General features: G+C 39.3%; 1 long non-coding RNA gene across 1 annotated transcript in view; it reads right to left on the bottom strand.

Moving 5' to 3' along the window:
* Positions 1-8,589: 8,589 nt before the first annotated feature.
* Positions 8,590-17,762, bottom strand: part of LOC116502295 — a 127,546-nt gene continuing 118,373 nt past the window's right edge. The window contains exon 3 of the long non-coding RNA XR_004254555.1: positions 8,590-8,758. This is a non-coding gene — a long non-coding RNA (uncharacterized LOC116502295). The remainder of the gene's footprint in view (positions 8,759-17,762) is intronic.

Here is a 17,762-nt window from a genome sequence, read left to right as displayed (position 1 = left end):
AATTGAGATGACAGGATAAAGGGCAATAGTCAAAGATGTGAGGTCTTTAGTGAAGCTTACTAAAATAGGCAAAAGAAACTGATTATATGGCTGTACTTATTTTTCATTTACTTATTTTTTTAAATTTAAAATTGAAATGAATGATGTTCTGATACAAAGAACATTCTTTACAATACCTTGTTCTGTTCCCTGGGTGTTCCTGCAATTGGTCATGAGACTGATTTTATGAGAACAGAGAGAAGCCACACCCAGGTGTTCAGAGAAGGAAGCTCTGGAAAATTAGAGAAAAAAAAAATATAAAAAATTGTAGGGAGTCCAATAGCTTTCACTTTTAACATAATTAAACAGCACACTTATTCACCTTATCTGAAGAATTAAAAATGGAGCTTTTTTGCCTGTTTTACCTGAGAAAATATGATTCTTCTGCACACACATGCACACACAAAACCCATCAGAATGCAATTTGAAATATGCAGCAGTAACTCTGAAGAACATGTTATAAAAATAAATCAAATATCATGCCAAATGCTTATTAAAAACTAGAAGTTTTCTTTGCAGAGAGTCAATGTTTATGCAAGCAAGCATGAAGTGGTAAGTCCACAGTTATTTGGGGATCAACATCATTCATCAGTTGAACTTACCAGGTAATGTGCAATATAAGTTTATTTAACACAGGAGCTGTGCTTTTTGGCTTTATGGAAGGAATTATGGAAACCTCGAAAACCACAGTTACATTTTGGATTTCCACATCACCTAGTCTCCCTACTTTATGCTGGGAGATTTACAGACCGTTCTTTAATCTTTTGGGAAGGCCAAGGTAACAATAGAAGTAGAGAACAGATGATGATTTTATTTCATAATTAATAATTCCAAGATGAGATATTTTGGGTTTCCTCCTCAATTAGGAATTGTACCATAAATTATTAGACCTCAGTTTGTATTTTTAATTATCCAATAAGGAGGCAGAAACAGCAGGATGTGATTTAGATGCCTGTTCTATCTCAAAAATATTAGCAAGTGATGACTAATCAAAATCAGCAATGCACGGACTGATAATTCTTTGCATAAATTATTTTCAATAACATATACTGGAGGAGTGTGAGACATAAATTACTTGAAATCGGGTAACAACTTCCTGTCTGGGCAACTAATGGAGATTACTAATTTGACCAGCTCTAGGAAAACTGACCAACTATTAATATTGATTGTTGTGCATAGGCCTATGCATTCTGACCATTTTAAAGACATAAGCAGACTGGGCTTTCTGCAGGTACTCTCCAAGTCCTAAATGCATAGTGCTGAAGAGTAAGCCAGAGACTTTATGGGTTTGTTTCTCTTTCCCAAAAGCATGAACGACTGTTAGTGGTAGTGTACAAGACTAAATGGGCAATAATTCCCTCTGATACTGCTATCAAGAGACTGAAGGAAAAGGTATACAGAAAACACCATTGGTAATATGCACCATATGCATATGATAAAATTAATAATTCTGTTGGCTAATCTCTCCAAACAGTCAAGAAGATTTCCCTATTCTACCTGCTAATCAGCTTTACCAGATCCTTATTGCTTTTCATAGAATCAAAGAATGGCCTTGGTTGAAAAGAACCTCAAAGATCATCTAGGTTCAACCCCCCTGCTCTGGGCAGGGCTGCCAACCACTAGAGCAGGCTGCCCAGAGCCACATCCAGCCTAGTCTTGAATGCCTCCAGGGATGGGGCATCCAAAACCTCCCTGGGCAACCAGTGCTCACCACCATCTGAGTGAAAAACTTTCACCTAATATCTACACATTTTTCTTGCCCTCTGCTGTTTTTCGTTGCTTTCCTTATGACAGTGCACATAACAATTGTGACCAAAACCTGAAGTCCCAATTCCTATTTAATATTAAGACTTTGAAAAAAAAAATGAGGTGCATGAAAGCAAGAAGATTCTTTTTGATCCTTCCAGGTATACTTATAAACAATGATTCTATTATTTGAGTAATTTAATCAAGTTAAAAAGTGGTACTAGCACCAGGAGAATATTAAGACAATACCTATGAAGTCTTTGAAGATAAATATAGCTGCAGAATTTCTTGTTCACAGTTGTCTCTCATCTGTTTCATTTTACTGCCCTAGCCACAAGAGGATTTTGCCATTTTGGAGTGATTCTTCACAATGTCCAGACAGATACTCTTTTAAAATCCCTACTGCTGGATCCCCAGTTTTGGAAAGTGCTAAGCTATAAACCCTCTGAAAATCAGTCTCCTCAAAGCTATAGTTACTCAGGCTGACAAAACCTATGACCTCCAAAATCACTTATCTGATATCTGCACTAATTGTTATCTTCAGATTGTGCTCATTAAAAGTCATTGTGTTGCAAAGACTGAACAAATAAAGTCAGTTTATACTAAGTTATAGCTTAATTTCTCATTGTTGCACTGAAATTTAGAGGGTGGAGAAGCTATCTATGCATTTAACAATCTGTGGCCATGAAAAGTTATCACTCCTCTCTGGAGATATATATCAATTCCAGAATTACTTAGCTTATTTGGGTTAAAGGGGAAGGAGAGTTTGGTAAACAGAGGTCAAAATGTCACAGGTCAGATTTCACAGGTTTCTGGGCCTCAGTTTTGTAACAGGCTTCATCTGTGTGCTTTATTCAAAGCATTCTGTAGTTTCACTAAACTCAGTGGGACTGTTGATATGCATAAAATTAAGCATGTCTCTGAAATGAGCTGAGACTGGGTTTCTCTACCTTACCATATTTTGATCAAAATAGATTCCCAGAGAGATTTGCAAATGTGCGCAAGTAGGGTTCAGTGATAATTTTTATCATGTGTCTCCTCTCATTGAATTGTGCGGGGGAAAAAATGCAAGCAAAGTACTTAAGATGAACATTTGTGTGACATTCTAAGTTGCCATTACCATGACTGATGTTTTCCTTGGAGCACAAATGGAGAAATGCAAGACCTCCAGCTCAGGCAAGCAGCCCTTACCAGTCTGGATAGAGGGTGTTTCATTCTGTCATCTTTCACAGGGCTGAACGAAACATAGAGCACATCTCTGATCATGGACAAAGGTATTGCTTTCCAATCTGCTACATCTACTGTTGTATCTTGCATCTAATATTATAGATGCTTTTCTAACTCTTATGTCTAAGTCCGTAACTAAATACCAACTGATTGCCCAAAATGTCCTGGAAGTGTGAAAAAATGGAAGACTTTATTACACATTATCAGAGCTGTTACTTCTCCTTTCCAGAAAGATTTAGGTCAAAAGCAACAACAGAGGAAGATAAACCTAGCTGAAATTTAATAAATTTTAAAATAATAATAATAATAAATAAAATTAGTCTACATTACTTGGATCCCAGACCTGAGCACTTAGATGAAAAAGACAGCTAGATATCTTCAAACATCAATGGCTGTGACCTTTTTTTCTGGCCTCTGAGGGAAACTGATATGTAGAAAAGCTTTAAAAAGCAATTACTGGAGGCCTATGAAGAACCATATACAATACGTGTAACTTTTTCCCTGTAAATGAGTAGGGCAGAGCCTCTTTAAGAACTGTACCTTTCAATTTCAGCATCACTGCTAACAAAGAAGATGACGGAGAACAAATTCTGAGCAAGACCTGCAGACTCTCCTTTTTCAATACTGAAATTTTATACAAAAGCTTTCTCTACACAATACATCCAAAGGCAACCCTGAAAATCCTCCTCTACAGGAGTATATGGATAAGAACCAAACATGCCAGTTAAAATCCACCATCACAATGGGAAAGCAGTACAAATACCTACGCTTTTATGCAATAATTGAGAGACATTATTTCTAGTAATAGAGTTATATATGTGAAGCAAATACTGATTGATGGTGACAGCAGATCACTCTCATAACAAGGTACAGAATGCAAATGCTTTGTGAAAAACTGTAATTGATTCAATACCCAGTTGGTTATATGCATATTGATATCTAGGTTGCCTGAGTAACCTTAACACTCAGCACAATACAGAAAGTAATTTATTATCACAACTCCCCCAAATATATTACTTCATTCACACATATATTTTGAGACTCAAACCTAAACTGTGCTGTCCAAAATGTCTATCAAGACTTGAAACAAGCAACAGACACTCCTGGAGGCTCTAGTAGACTCTGAGAGCTTAGCAGGGTGGGAAGACGTGTAGCATATGTTTCCCTTCGCTGATCTCTCCTTTGTTTCAGTTCCTTTGGGAACCTGTGGCACTAGGGAGCTCCAGCATCACCTGAGCAGAGGCATCAGTTCTGACAGATGCAAGGACATATTGCAGGGGGAAAGAAATTTGTATGCAGTTGTATTTACTGACTATAGTGCCCAGGTTGGATGGAGATGGTGACTGCTCTTTCACTGGACTTCTGTTCATGAAAAAGCTGTGGACTGACTGAGAGTGACTTGGACAGCTGATCCAGTGGCACCCCTCTGGAGATCAGCGAGAAAGCTGAGCCCAAGTCCTTGAAGCTGTGAGCTTCTGGAAATCAGGCTGAGACCTGAACCTGCTGCTTGCTTGGCAGGCAGTAGTTTGGCTAGGTTCTGCCCTCATCACATCAAACTCCCTTTAGAGTCAAACCAAAATCCTGTAGTGATTTTTCAAGACAAGCTCAGCTTAGGAGCTGTGACCTTGGCAGCAAAAGATCACCCCTCATTTTTGAAGCCCTAGTCCTGAAGAGAAAATGCAATTCCCAAGGCCCTTGCTGTGAAAAGTAGAGAGATGCTCACTCCAGGTTTAGGCTACAAATTGATTAGGAGTCCCTTAAAATCAAGTGCTTGACCTGAAACAGCCAAACCCTCTTTACACTCTGCTCTCAAAAGCATTCTCCCACCTAATGCCTTCCACTGCAGTATTGCTGTTCGCAGCAATTGGTATTCTGGGACACAGGCTCTTTCCTTTCGTAATGCAAAGCCTTACTTACACTTCTTTTAGTAGGCTGCATGCTAATGAGGACAGTTTGCAACCTTCGCTGTCAGTGAGGAGTCCCGAGGTAGTGCTCCTTGATTCCTGGTTGGTGGGATGCACTGCACATGGCACCCTCTAATGGGGGAAAAAAAGCCAAATGATACCTTGTCAAAGTGCAGCTAAAACGAGTTAAGTTAACACAACGGATGCTTTGTGTTTCATGTGAAGTTGACTCTCCTCTGGGATCCTTTCTGCTGGCCTTTAACAAATATTCAATGTAGTCGTCAAATCTGCTGTACTTCAGAATTTGGAGGTTAAGAAGCTGAAGAACACATACGTACAGAGCACACACAGTCACAGACGGCAGAGATTAGATGTGCAGTAGTGGCATACAGCACAGTCTTTTGAGTTGTACCTACTGTTATTTAGATTACTGCATCACTGAGATGTAGTAGGGAAGATCAGTTGCCTCTGGGCACAAGCATCTCCAAGGATTTAACCTCTGAGAAGATCAGAAGCTGAACGATTGACCAGTCTAAGGAGAGGCATAGAGGCACAAACAAGTCCAGTGCCCTCTACAAGGTGACACACAATGTCGGGAAAGAGCTGGGAACAGAAATCAATTCCTTTGAGAAGCCTTTCTGATACAGCCGAAGGAGGGTACTGTGGATGTACATGGAGCTATGAACATTTGTGCATAGCTGAATACACATTCTCTACAAAAGTTGGGCAGGACACAGATAATATTTTTCAGAGAAAAATATCAATAATAGTTAGTGCCCCTCCAAGATTTAACCTTTTTTTTTTTTTCTTGTTTTAGTGAAAAATACAATCAAACACAAGTTTCGTAATTTTGAAAACTTCAATCAGCTTTTAAGTTTTCACAAAAAAAAAAAAAAAAGTGTTTTTTTTTTTTTCTGTTTGGAAAATTGAAAATTTCAGACACGTTTCTGAGCAGAAATAATTTATTTAAGAAAAAAGATAGCTTTTATCTTGAAGAATGTATTTTGACTGAAAGGGTATAGTCAGTTCTTCTCATCACACATGGCAGCAAAGAGCTATGCATGAGTGCTCATTGATACTGAACACTCCCCTCCTGATTTTGTCTTTAATACTGAAAGCAGAGCATGATCTGTTTGTAGCACAGTCAAGACCTCATTCCCACATCAGCTTGCTGTAATTTCAAATATTCATTCTTTTTTCATACATTTCTCTCCCAAGAAATGCTGAAGCTTCAGGCTATATGGACGTGAAACACAAAATAGTATGGACCAGGAAGGCAGATCCTGTGTTAGGTTCAGCTTTCCTCTCCAGTATGTCTGGTTGTGTCCTCCAGTTTAAAGCTTGTTGCTTGATTTGAAAGCCTGTTATGTCTCATGAAACTTATACATTTAGCTTCTGACTGCTTTCATAGTTAAAATGCTGTCATTTCACCTTATGCACATAGAAATGCTCTTCCTGTGTCAAAGTGATCTATTCACCTCTCCCATGGAGTTTTGAAAGCATCTTCTGGGGTACAGCAGCACAGGATTTCTTAAGTGAGAGCAATTTGCTCTGTCATTATATTGTCTGCAGGTATGTAGCCGTATTGTTTTGCCATGTTGATCTTGGAAGGAGCTGGAAAGCTCATAAACTGCAAAGCAATTGGTTTCCAGCCTAAGTTTTACTTCTTCCTAGCCCACTGTGCTCTCCAAGGCAATCTCTGTGGGATTTTGTTAAAGAGGAAAAGGAAGATGCTGTTGTGTTCAGAGCTAAGGCAGATACAATATTACAACAAATTAAGGGTTACAAACTGCTTTGTTTCTTTCTTATTTCATCTGTCAGCTCACATAGATGATGAATGCACCTCATCCTGTGTCCACATCAGCTGCCCACAACTCCTGCTGCCTGTGTCCACATTTCCCTCACTGCAGGGAGCTTGTGCGTTTACTGTGGTCATGAAGGTACTTCAAAGACAAACACAGGCAACTCTTGAAATGTGGATGATGAACACATGCTGGACAGAAAAAAAAAAAAACAATTCCTGCAGAGGGGCATAGCATCATGTAAGTGGTGCTAACTCGTGGCTCCAACATCTCAGACACATTCTCTTATATGCACCATCAGAAGCCATGCTCTCTTCAGACTAAGCTCAAGGTTCCTCGGTAACATTCATAAATCGGAAAAGTCATGGGAGACAAAGGCCACGTAGCTTTATTCCAAGAAGTAAGTCTAGAGCTGGCTCTGCAAATGGAGTTGGCATGTATGTGAGCTGCTCACAGCTTGCAAATACCAAGAGGAGTAAAATGTGCAGAGTTCATGGGGAATTTCTATTGAGCCCCATGCAGTTACTGAGGCATTCCTCCTTAAATTTAAGGGAGTTAATTAGAATAATATATGTGCCACTTCAGCATGATGCCTGATAATCATGCTGTGGAGAAAGGAAAGAAAAGCTTGCTTGAGAGAAAAATGCCATTATCTTCCCAAAGCAAATACAAATCTGAAACTTAGTATGTACTTTTTCAGAGGTATTTCAATTGTCTGTTGTACAGCACATGGGTCTACAATATGGTGTACACAGTCAGTTGTTCAGCATGTCACCCTGTTGCTAAGTGTGAAGCCAGAAAATAAGTAGGCAGGTCACTTCCCGCCTCACTGACACAGTGGGAGGGGAGAGGTCTGAAAAATAATGTCGTAGAAACTGGAAACTAAACAACACCCAAGACCCTGCCATGGTTCCCTTGCTTTACATTATTTCTGTTTTACTTTTTCAGTGACTTATTTTCAGCTATTCCTGACTGCTGGTGATTTTTGCCTCTCCTAACCTTTAAGAAGCCTAAAGCAGAGAAACAATTCTCCTGTTTACTCAAGCTATAGTGGCTTTTCCCCCCTCTTCTTGAAAAGTGGGAATTATCTTAGAGTGACAACCTTTTGCATTACTGTAAAAACTTGTCTTGTGCAAAGGCATGTGTGCTGAACGATCAGACAAGGCACGAGGACGTGTTTGGAGCACCTCCAGCACTCAAACAATCCTATTTTGCTTTTATCATACCACACTGTGATTATCAGCCTTGAAGCCACTGCTTCCCTTGGGAGTGATATCCCAGGAGACATTCTTCAAGGATTGTCATAAAAACACCATCCTTCAGCCCCACTAGAGTGTGACAAAATGCAGTTATGTTAGTTTGTTATTTTTATTTTCCTTTTGTTTTCTTTGTCTCTCTTTAATGCATTAATTTTCCAAAGCTGTTATAATGAAAGCTTTAAAGAGAAGGCCAAATATGTGGAAGGAAAAGTAGTCAAAATGTTTGATTTAAAAAAAAAGGAAAATGCAAAATATTCATGAAAAATGGAAAACATCTCTATTTTGTTCAATATTTTCACTCAGTTCATTCCTAAAGGCTCATCTTCAGACATTTTTAATTCTGTTGGGTTGGGGGGGCAGAAGTCTATATTTGTTATTTTGATCTTCTCTTTTTTAAATGAAAAATGAGAAATAATAGCATTCTGCTCCTCCCTTATATTCGTATTGTGACTTCTAAATTAAAAGAACTGTATTAGAAAACAACGGCTTTTCAGCAGTGCACCCTGTTCACACTGCAAACCTTACATAACCAGCCACGACAAAGGGTAGCAATTATACAATGAAAAATTAGATAGCCTATATACGGTTCCTTACCTGGGGCACATCAAGAAAATATAAAGCATAAAGGTCTTGCACAAAGCTCCTTGCAAAAGCCAGACTCAAGCATGAAAGGCCATAGTTAGAAGAGAGATGTAGCCTATAGTAGCAGGTCTCTCTCAAACAGGCACGGTCCCTTCACATCCATGGACAATCTCCTTACTCTGAAGTGATGCTTACTGGTCTGAAACACAGAGATTTATACAGTTTGAGTAAGTTTTTTTCCCATCCTTCAGTTTCCAAGTGAACCTTCTGAAGTGATGTACAGTAATTTCTCAGTAATAATTACATTTGAAATATTAATAGAAAGGAAGCTTTGGTTGGACAAAAAATAATCCAAAGCTTTGTACCAAATACCCACTCAGGCAAGGGAACGGAGGGCACAGCTTGTCCCAGCCTGTACCTCCTTGTGGACTGGGAATGGTGGTGGACTAGGCTGCCCACATCCTCCCAGCAGCCCCCCACCACAACCCTGCTGTAGGCTACCATCTGTCAAGTGCAAAACTGTGGATTTACAGTTGCCTTGTGGCGTCCCCTAGAAAAGCACAGTGTTAATGTGGGTGAAGGGCTGCGGGACCATGGAGGGACGGCAAGGGCAAGAGGTCTTCGTATCAGAGCATGAAATGATAGCCATCCTGTGGGGTCACCATCCCACTTACAACTGCTAACTAATTAACAAATGTTTGCTCTGGTAGTTGAAAGGATTTAGTGCTTGGTCTTGAAAGCTATGGAGTATGTGACTATGTGGAATTGAACATTGATAAAAGCAATCGGAACCTCAGGGGCAGCTGCCCAGCAAGCATATTTGGTCACTGTTGATTTCTACTGCTTTGTGTGCACAAGGCAGGGACTTTCACACCACCACCACACTCCCGACTGAAGCTCAAACCATTCTGCTCAGCTTCAGGGTCCTCCCCTCCACCTCTTCCTAACCTGGCCAACCCCTTACTCCGGGACAATGCTGGCAGCAGGATTACTGCTTTCCCTGCCCACGTGTCTGTGGGACCTTTACTTCCCCCAGCAAAACTTAACCTCGCCATGAAGCTTATACGGCATGCAGCTGGGTAAAAATAGCATGCCAGGAGGTAAACACAGCAACTCCTCAGCCTTCCTCTGCTGAAGCCTCTTTCGGTTCCTCATTTTCCTCTTACGTTATCATATTTTCCATGTTATAACAACAGCCCGTCACATGTCCCTGTTTTTTTTGTTTTGTTTTGGTATGGAAAGGTTTGAGGAAAGGTTTTTCACTGGAATTTTGAGTGAAAAATTGTCATTATTTTTCAATATTGTACTTTTATTCATAAAGAGCAAAATGATACTGTAATGACTTCAAACCAAACTTTGATTAAACAGTTATAAAAAGTTTTTTTGTTGTTGTTGTTTTTTTTTTTTTTTTAACATGGAACCATTTCTAATCAAGGACAATGGAAATAACACCAAAATTTCCTAAGAAACCATGCCCCCCCTTCCCCTCAACCCACACACACACACACACTTTGAACAAACTCCAGTTGCACCAGAAGCGTAACTTGTTTCAGGCAAGGGCTGTGCTTCAACAGATGGCCCTTCGAGAGGCTAGTGCAGCACCTACCATGCTGAGATGCTTCTCTCCAATTAGCAACTTCCCATGATTGCTGAATGCACATAATGTAGCTAATGTAGCTATTAATAAAACCAGTGAAGCTAATTTTGGCAATATTTGGTCACCACCAGTTGCACAGTCTTCTGACCTTTATCCCAAGTAATTAGTGCTAATGTTTATGCCAGTGGGCCTTGTCCAAGGGGTCTGAAAATCTACCTTCTTCCAGCAAGGGAAAGATTTATGGTTCTCTAGGTAAATCAGTGGTGTTTTGGTGAGTTAAAAACAGTTAACACACCTGTTTGCTGCGTATGACACATTGTTAAGCTCTGTAAATTAACAGGGGTAAATTTTCTTTACCTGAATAAATTCTCAGCTATACTGATAGGTTAAATAATTTAACAAGGTCCTAAGTCTGCTTGACAGCCTTAATTTAGTGCTTAACTTTCATTGTGTGCTGAAGTAGTTTCGGGGTCAGTTGTATTAAACAAACGCTAGCCTAAAGACAGAGTTAAGCTGTGCAAATAGCTCCCTGCATCGGGAAGCACGTAATCACCAGATAACTTGGTTAACTTAAACTTTTTGTAGATGTTATGTCTTCAGTCTTCTGGAGTTTGGAGCAAGCTTTGGAAAGAAAACTCCTCATTGTAGCAATCACAATGACATATGATTAATGTCATAATGGCAGCCTCCATTAGAAAATATATATATATATATATATATATTTGCTGAGATGTGTTCTGGGATTGAGTTTGCCTAAATCTAAGCTTGGATATTTTGTTAGACTGCTAGTACATATGCAAGCACACTGCTCTTTAGATTTCCCCCCTTTCTTCAGAACATACATGTATTACGTTTAAGAGACAGTTGAATTAAGTTTCTTGTCTTTGGTTTTTGTATTTTACCTTCAGCTCTATATTGTCATATGTTGCCAGCTAATCTCACTTTCATTGTGAGCAGCCTATCCTACCATTTAAGCAAAAATGGTTTTCAGAAGTAAGTCCTATAAGATGTTATGATGTTTTGTGGAACAACATAATGCGATGTGACTGATACAGATGGATATGCCCCATAAAGCTGAGTGATTTAGATATGTGGTTTAACCACCCCCAAAATCACTTCATAAAGCAGTTTTGCTTAAAATATCACTTTGAAATCCTATCTAAACTCTTTGGAATAGATAACAAATTTACTTAAACTTTTATATAAATGGCTTTTTACCTGACTGCTTAGAGTGTTTCTATGTGCAAGGCTTTTTTCCACTCAGTATGCAGAGCAAAAACATATATATACACATATAAAAGAAAGCTTCTAGCTAATGCTTCTTTCTCTACTCCCCTCCCTGAAGGAAGAGAAATGCTTTAGTGGGATCAATAGTTATAAATCATTATAAATGATTTGAGGTTTTATTTCATCTACTTTTATTATAATGTCCATGCCATCTGCTGTACATATTGAGCTTATTACACTAATTCATTCTGCAAGCTCCAACCTCTGAGTGAGAGATGTCAGAGGGCAATTGATTAAGGGATATTTGTTCTGTTACACCTTTTTCTTTAATTTCTCTACATAAGGATTCCAAGTTGAGCAAGTGAGCTGATATGATAATGGGGCCTCAGGTCTGGAGATAAATGAGATGTGACTTTGTGCATTCATAAATATCAGAACTTCTTTTAACCTGGTGCCAATGGGAGGGACAGTCAGTGTCATCTCTGTGTAAGTACAAAGCTAAAGGCACAAGGTTGTTTCTTTTCTTAAAAGCCAAAAGAGAATGGATGCTTGACATATAAATGATAGATCAATCTAGAAATCTACTTCCCATACACCTTTTATTATCTGTAGTCAAAAGAATTTTGTGTGATGGCAGTAAGACAGAGAAAAGAAGTAGAACAAAGAAAAACGTGAAAGGTCTCTAATACAGCATGTGATATCACATATATATTGAGCAAATATTGGCACTGTATCCATTATGAGTATCTCAGACACAAAGAATTGTTTGCTTCTACACTTTTCTGTCTTAAAGCTTCTAGCCTCAAATTCTTGCCTTCCTCATTTCCGCTAAGTACACATTAAGGGTTATAGATGCTTGAAAAAAAAAAATCCATCACCTTGTCTCTGCTAGTTCAAGACAGTGTCAAGAAGAAGAAGCGAACAAGACATGTCATAAATATTAGAGACTGGGTTGGTAACCTTAGAGCAATCAGTCCAACTATGACAGTAGCCTGAATATTTAATAACTAAAGCAAACTTTACAACTGCAACCTGAGCTTCATCACTTTTTGACCTGTTTATAATTAACTTGTCCATCATATCTGAGGTCCTGACTCTATACATACAGCTGAGTAACATTTACACACATGAGCAGTTCCACTGAGTTCAGTCAAAAACCATGAAAAATCTTATTTAGTGGGTACTGGTACTGGATCCTAAATGTAGACAGCCACGCCTGAATGCATCAGTCTAAGAACCTCTCAAAAGGTCAGGACAGCACTTTAGCAAAGGTTCCTCACTGGGGCTCCAGGACCATCCAGCCAGAACTCTTTTCTGGCACAATGCCTGCTGTTCATCAAAGAAAACTATTTGGGCTAAAAACAGGCCTTACTGAGCTGGGCAACACAGTATAGCTGAGAACAATCACTCTGTGCTGCAGCCCCACACTTTTCCCACGTATAATCCCTTAAAAGTGTATGAATATTTGAAGGGAGGTTGCAAAAAAGTCAGAGCCAAGCTCTTTTCAGTGGTGCCCAGTGCCAGGAAAGAGGCAATGGGCAAAACCTGAGGCACAAGAGATCCGTCTGAACATCAGGAAGCATTTCTTTACTGTACAGGTGACACAGCACTGCAACAGGGCGCCCAGACAGGTGGTGGAGTTTTCCTCCTTGGAAATACTCAAATATGCTGTCTGGACATGTTCCTGGACAGCCTGCCTCAAGTGGTCCTGCTTGAGCAGGGCGTTAGACCAGAAGACCTCCAGACATCTCTTCCAGCCTCAACCATTCTGTGATGTTTGAAGGTTTAGATCTCTACAACATGCTATTAGTTGCACTCGTGAGGCTGGGCTGCAGCCCCTCTTGAATTCCAGCTATTGCAAGCTTCAAATGCAATACTAGTTGTTGGCAAATTGCATTCAGCCCATGTGCCTACTGACATTGCTTCCGTTGTGACAGCAGTGTGCACAGATTGCCCTTTTTAGCCTAAAGGTAGAGTGAACAACTTCCATTTTCCAGGGTAAAAAAGTCCTCAGATGATCTTAGATGATCTCATAAGATTTTATATTAACCAGTGATTACTTTAACACCAATTCAGATGATTCTCAGGCACATAATTTACATTGAAGGCAAATGGCATACAATATAAGCATGTGTTAAACATCCTGTTAGATCTCATATAGTCATAGACTTTGCTGTCTGAGAACTTTACTGCTATAATACCCCCAAATATCTTGAAATTGCAATGAGTATATTCTGCTTCTGCTCAGAATTCTTAAACAGTAAAATGTCAGATCCTGCACAACCTGCCCCTCTCCTCTATCTGGTTATGCCATTTTGTGCATCTAGTTTCCTCAGTGAGCAGGCTCCTCTTTGCCCTGTTATTAGGTACTTTACAGCTCCACTACTAATTGCATGAATTGATTCATTTACAACGGAAAACAGGGCAACAATGGAGATGAAAAGACTGCAGTAAGGCAATGCAACTGGTCTACTGCTGGATGCTGAATAAAAGTGCCAGCTGTGTCTTATCAAAAGAGACAACTGAAAAAGAAAATCCCAACAGGGACTGTGTGAATTCAGTAGTGTTTTGGTGTCTGTAGGGAAGAAAACAACAGAAAGGATTACCAAGAGCCTCTCTACCCACAAGGTCATGCCACCGCCCTGTGATGAGGTGTGAGGTGCCATTTCACTGTTATTACTACCCTGGCTTGTACAATACAGGATTTGCTACTGCATTAAGAACAAAAAGTGTCTTTCTCTTTGAGAGAGTTTCAGCTAGTCATGCTGTACCCATTCCTCTCCAGTGGGTTTTCTCTGCAGCTTACTGAACTTCCAGCACTAAATAGGCAGTGTTAAGAGCACAGCAACCAAGCCAGGAGCCTGACTGCTGAGTAACTCTTTTGCTAGAGAGTAAATAAACTCCTTTATAGGACGCAGTCTCAGGAGAGCTTTTCTTCAAGTGGCACAGACCATGAAACATACCCTTTCTCTTGCAACATGGGGAAAGAAGGTAATAAGGTAACACCCTTCTCTTCTAATCTCCCTTGCAGAAGTCTAATATATTCTTACTGACATAGCCAGAGCCACTGGCTATCAAGGGCTGATAGTACATCTGTAGCCATGAAGAAGGCTCAGGCAGTACTTGCAGGATCTGTGCAGAGATTATCAATACAGGGCATGTGGGAGGCAAGCCATTTACATTCTGGCAGTCTCTACAAAGTAGGTTCCAGAAAGAGTTTAAAGCCATCTTCCTCTGGTGAGACTTGTGCAGTGTTGTCACTGCAATGTTTCCTGTTGCTTGTCCAGCTTCTCCTGCCTTTTCCCTGCCCTACCTGCAGGACAAACCTATGGGACTACAATTATACTTGCCTTGACTAACACAGCTAAATCTTTCTCAACATCTAAAATGCTGATCTAAAGCTTCATTCCACGGGTAAACTCCCTGAGCTAAAGGGGATTGGATAGGGCAGAGGCAAATATTGAAAGGCCTCAGCCCAGGGGTTTCAGTAATTTAATAAGGATAAATAAAGCATAGAGAAAATGATTATCAGGAGCATCTTAGCAGATTAGCACCTCACATATTGAAAGTGTTACAGAGTCTAAATATTGCAGCATGAACATCTTGCTTGTCTACGAGCATGGGCAATACTGCAAACCACGTAGGAGTTACATTTTAGATGACTGAGATGCACACTTAGCTTAAAGAGCCACGGTCATTATTTTTAGACACGGCTGATTAATTTGCTTTACCAAAACTCAAATGTAACATAATGTATATAATGCAATTAGAAGGCTGTGCCTCTGTTAATACTGTAGGCAAAATGCAGAGGTAAGCTTATGAGAAACAGTGGGAGTCTAATAAATATTTATACCTTTGTCCTGTCTATGAGAGCTTGCGGACTTCAACACGAAAACTTGAACGTTTGAGAGATGCATGTACTAATCAGTGTGCTATTGATTTTCCCTCAAATTCCACACCTGAGTGTGTCTTCCTAGGTTTACAATGACAGTCTAAGAATGTAACAGGACATGATTATATGCTGAGGAGTTCAGAAAAAGAGGACAAACATGAAACTATTCGATACCATAACTGGAAAGCAAATGAAATGTAGACTTTCTTCCATATAAGTTTAACCTCCCTTGGATGAGCTGAATATCAGATACCCAACAAGTGTGATGCAAAAGAAGTTGTTCCTGCTCCATGTTCATCCAAGCAATGATAAATGTGCCATGCCTCAGAGAGGTCATCCCTTCACTTTCAGCAACTCTCTTCCAGGACCACAAGGTTAAGTTCTCATCTTGGCTACACTATGCAGCAACACAGAACAAATATTTATGTATTTCTTTGCAGACCAACAGCTAAATGTTCTCAGATCCACATTAGGTTTAAAAATCTTGTCCCACCTCTATACATGCACTGGCTAGAAATAGTCTTATTAAAAACAAACAGACAAAACAAAAACAAAAATCCCCACGAAACTAAAAACCCAGCCCAAAACTGGGAAATAGCCTAGGAATCAGGGTTGTGTTGCACACTTAATAGAGAGCCTGTTCATTGTTCTCTTTAATAAATAGCATGATTCTTGTTTTCTTCCTTCAATGCTCTTTGCTTGAACCAAAGAGCAAGCAAGAAACAACCATATTCAGCAGGTCAAAGCATGTCAGCTTGCCTATGGGTATCTTAAATAGGAAGAAAAAATATACAGATGGAAAAAGGCAGATCTGAAAAGCACCCTACAGACAGATGAAGTAAATCATCTAGAAAGACTTAACTATTGTCTAATTGCAGTAACTTTAATGTTTTGAATACTGCTAAGGTTTTCTTTGCTAACCGTACTTAACAAATTAAAACTACAGGATCTCTAACTAAAACTTAAACTTTATTTTATTGTTATTTTTTTTTTTTTTTGAACAGTGTTGGTAAACTGATTAGTGTGTGCTTATCCAGAAATGCATTAAATAATTTAATTATAGTAATACATGTGCTGTGACTGAGGGGTGATTTCTGTCAAGACTAATTCTTATGTTGTGTGTTTCAAGGTAACTGATCATTCAACATACAAACTGAAAATAGTACAAACTCACACAATGGAGGAGACATTCATTCAGCTGCAACAAACTTATAAATGAGTATGTGAACACCCCCATTCTGAAGGGACTTCCTAAACAGAAATACGGTACCTCAATCTCCATAAGCCATTCAATCCTCAAAACCTTTCCCTATCCAAATCCAGAAATATCCAGAATCATGACAAAGTTTTCAATAACTGGAACAGATGTGTTTGCATCCTGCACTATTTCAGTTAATGGAGAGCTCCAGGGAGCCAAGATTTTGCTTGTTGTGTATTCATTTATTATTCATTTAAAGAACATGGCCATTTGCCAGTAGGATCTGAAATGAAATCACCACCTTCACACAGGCAATCCAACGACACTCCAGTTGCAATGACATTCAGTTACTAATAGGTTAGTTCAGTTTTAATCTGCTGCCTAGAGATGAATAACATTAATTATTGTAATTGGTAGTGACAGTAATGGGTGCAACATTTCCAGGGCTAATTTACTCTACTTTTGTGAGATATCATGCTAATGTGGCTATTCTGCTTCAGTACCCAAGATAACTAAAGCTAACTTAAATGCCTTTCTACCGTACAACATTGTGTAGTATCTCTAAGTCTCAAGACCTGCAATGTACGCAATGCTATGGAGTTGCTGCACTTAGGCTATTGACTGGACACAAATGCAATGAAGCACTGTGAAAGAATTTATCTGCACCCATCACAAGTAGACATAACATGCATGAAATGCTTTGTTCAGTTTGGCAGCTAAGATGGGAAAAAAACAGATTAAATATTAATAATAATTAAAAAAAAAAAAAAAAACTTACAAAAGGTGAAAACAGGAATCAAATTAAAGTAGGTCATTTTTAAAAAATTATTTTGTACTTTAAAGATTCAGAGCAATGATTTGACCCAAGGTTTCTTACCTCTCAAGTGAGTCTCTTAACTGCTAAGTTATTAGTGCACGCTGAAGTAGGCCTCCCTCAGGCTCATCTGCTCAAACTGTTCCACTTTGAACAGCATACTTAAATATTTGGTGAGTGAACAAAAAATATAGCTGGTGGTCAGAATGCTCTCCTAGAATATGAGAGACCTAATTATTTATCCAAAATGGAATTACACCAACAGGAATGACTGAGAACAGTGCTCCATCCCTGGCCTTTTGACTAGATGATAAACCTATATGTTCAGACACACTACCAGGAAAGGGGAGGTTAAGATGCCCTCAGGCAGAGAGGATCTGAATCTATGCCCACATCTTACTGGTAAAATATTTTAAACAGAGGGCTACTGAATAAAATTGGGACTTGATGAGTTTAAGGAAGTGCTGAAATTTGA

Source organism: Aythya fuligula, chromosome 1 (genome assembly GCF_009819795.1).
Source record: "Aythya fuligula isolate bAytFul2 chromosome 1, bAytFul2.pri, whole genome shotgun sequence".
Classification (NCBI taxonomy): Eukaryota; Metazoa; Chordata; class Aves; order Anseriformes; family Anatidae; genus Aythya; species Aythya fuligula.
The sequence above is the reverse complement of the archived record's forward strand: the minus strand, read 5'-3'. Positions and strand labels throughout refer to the sequence as shown.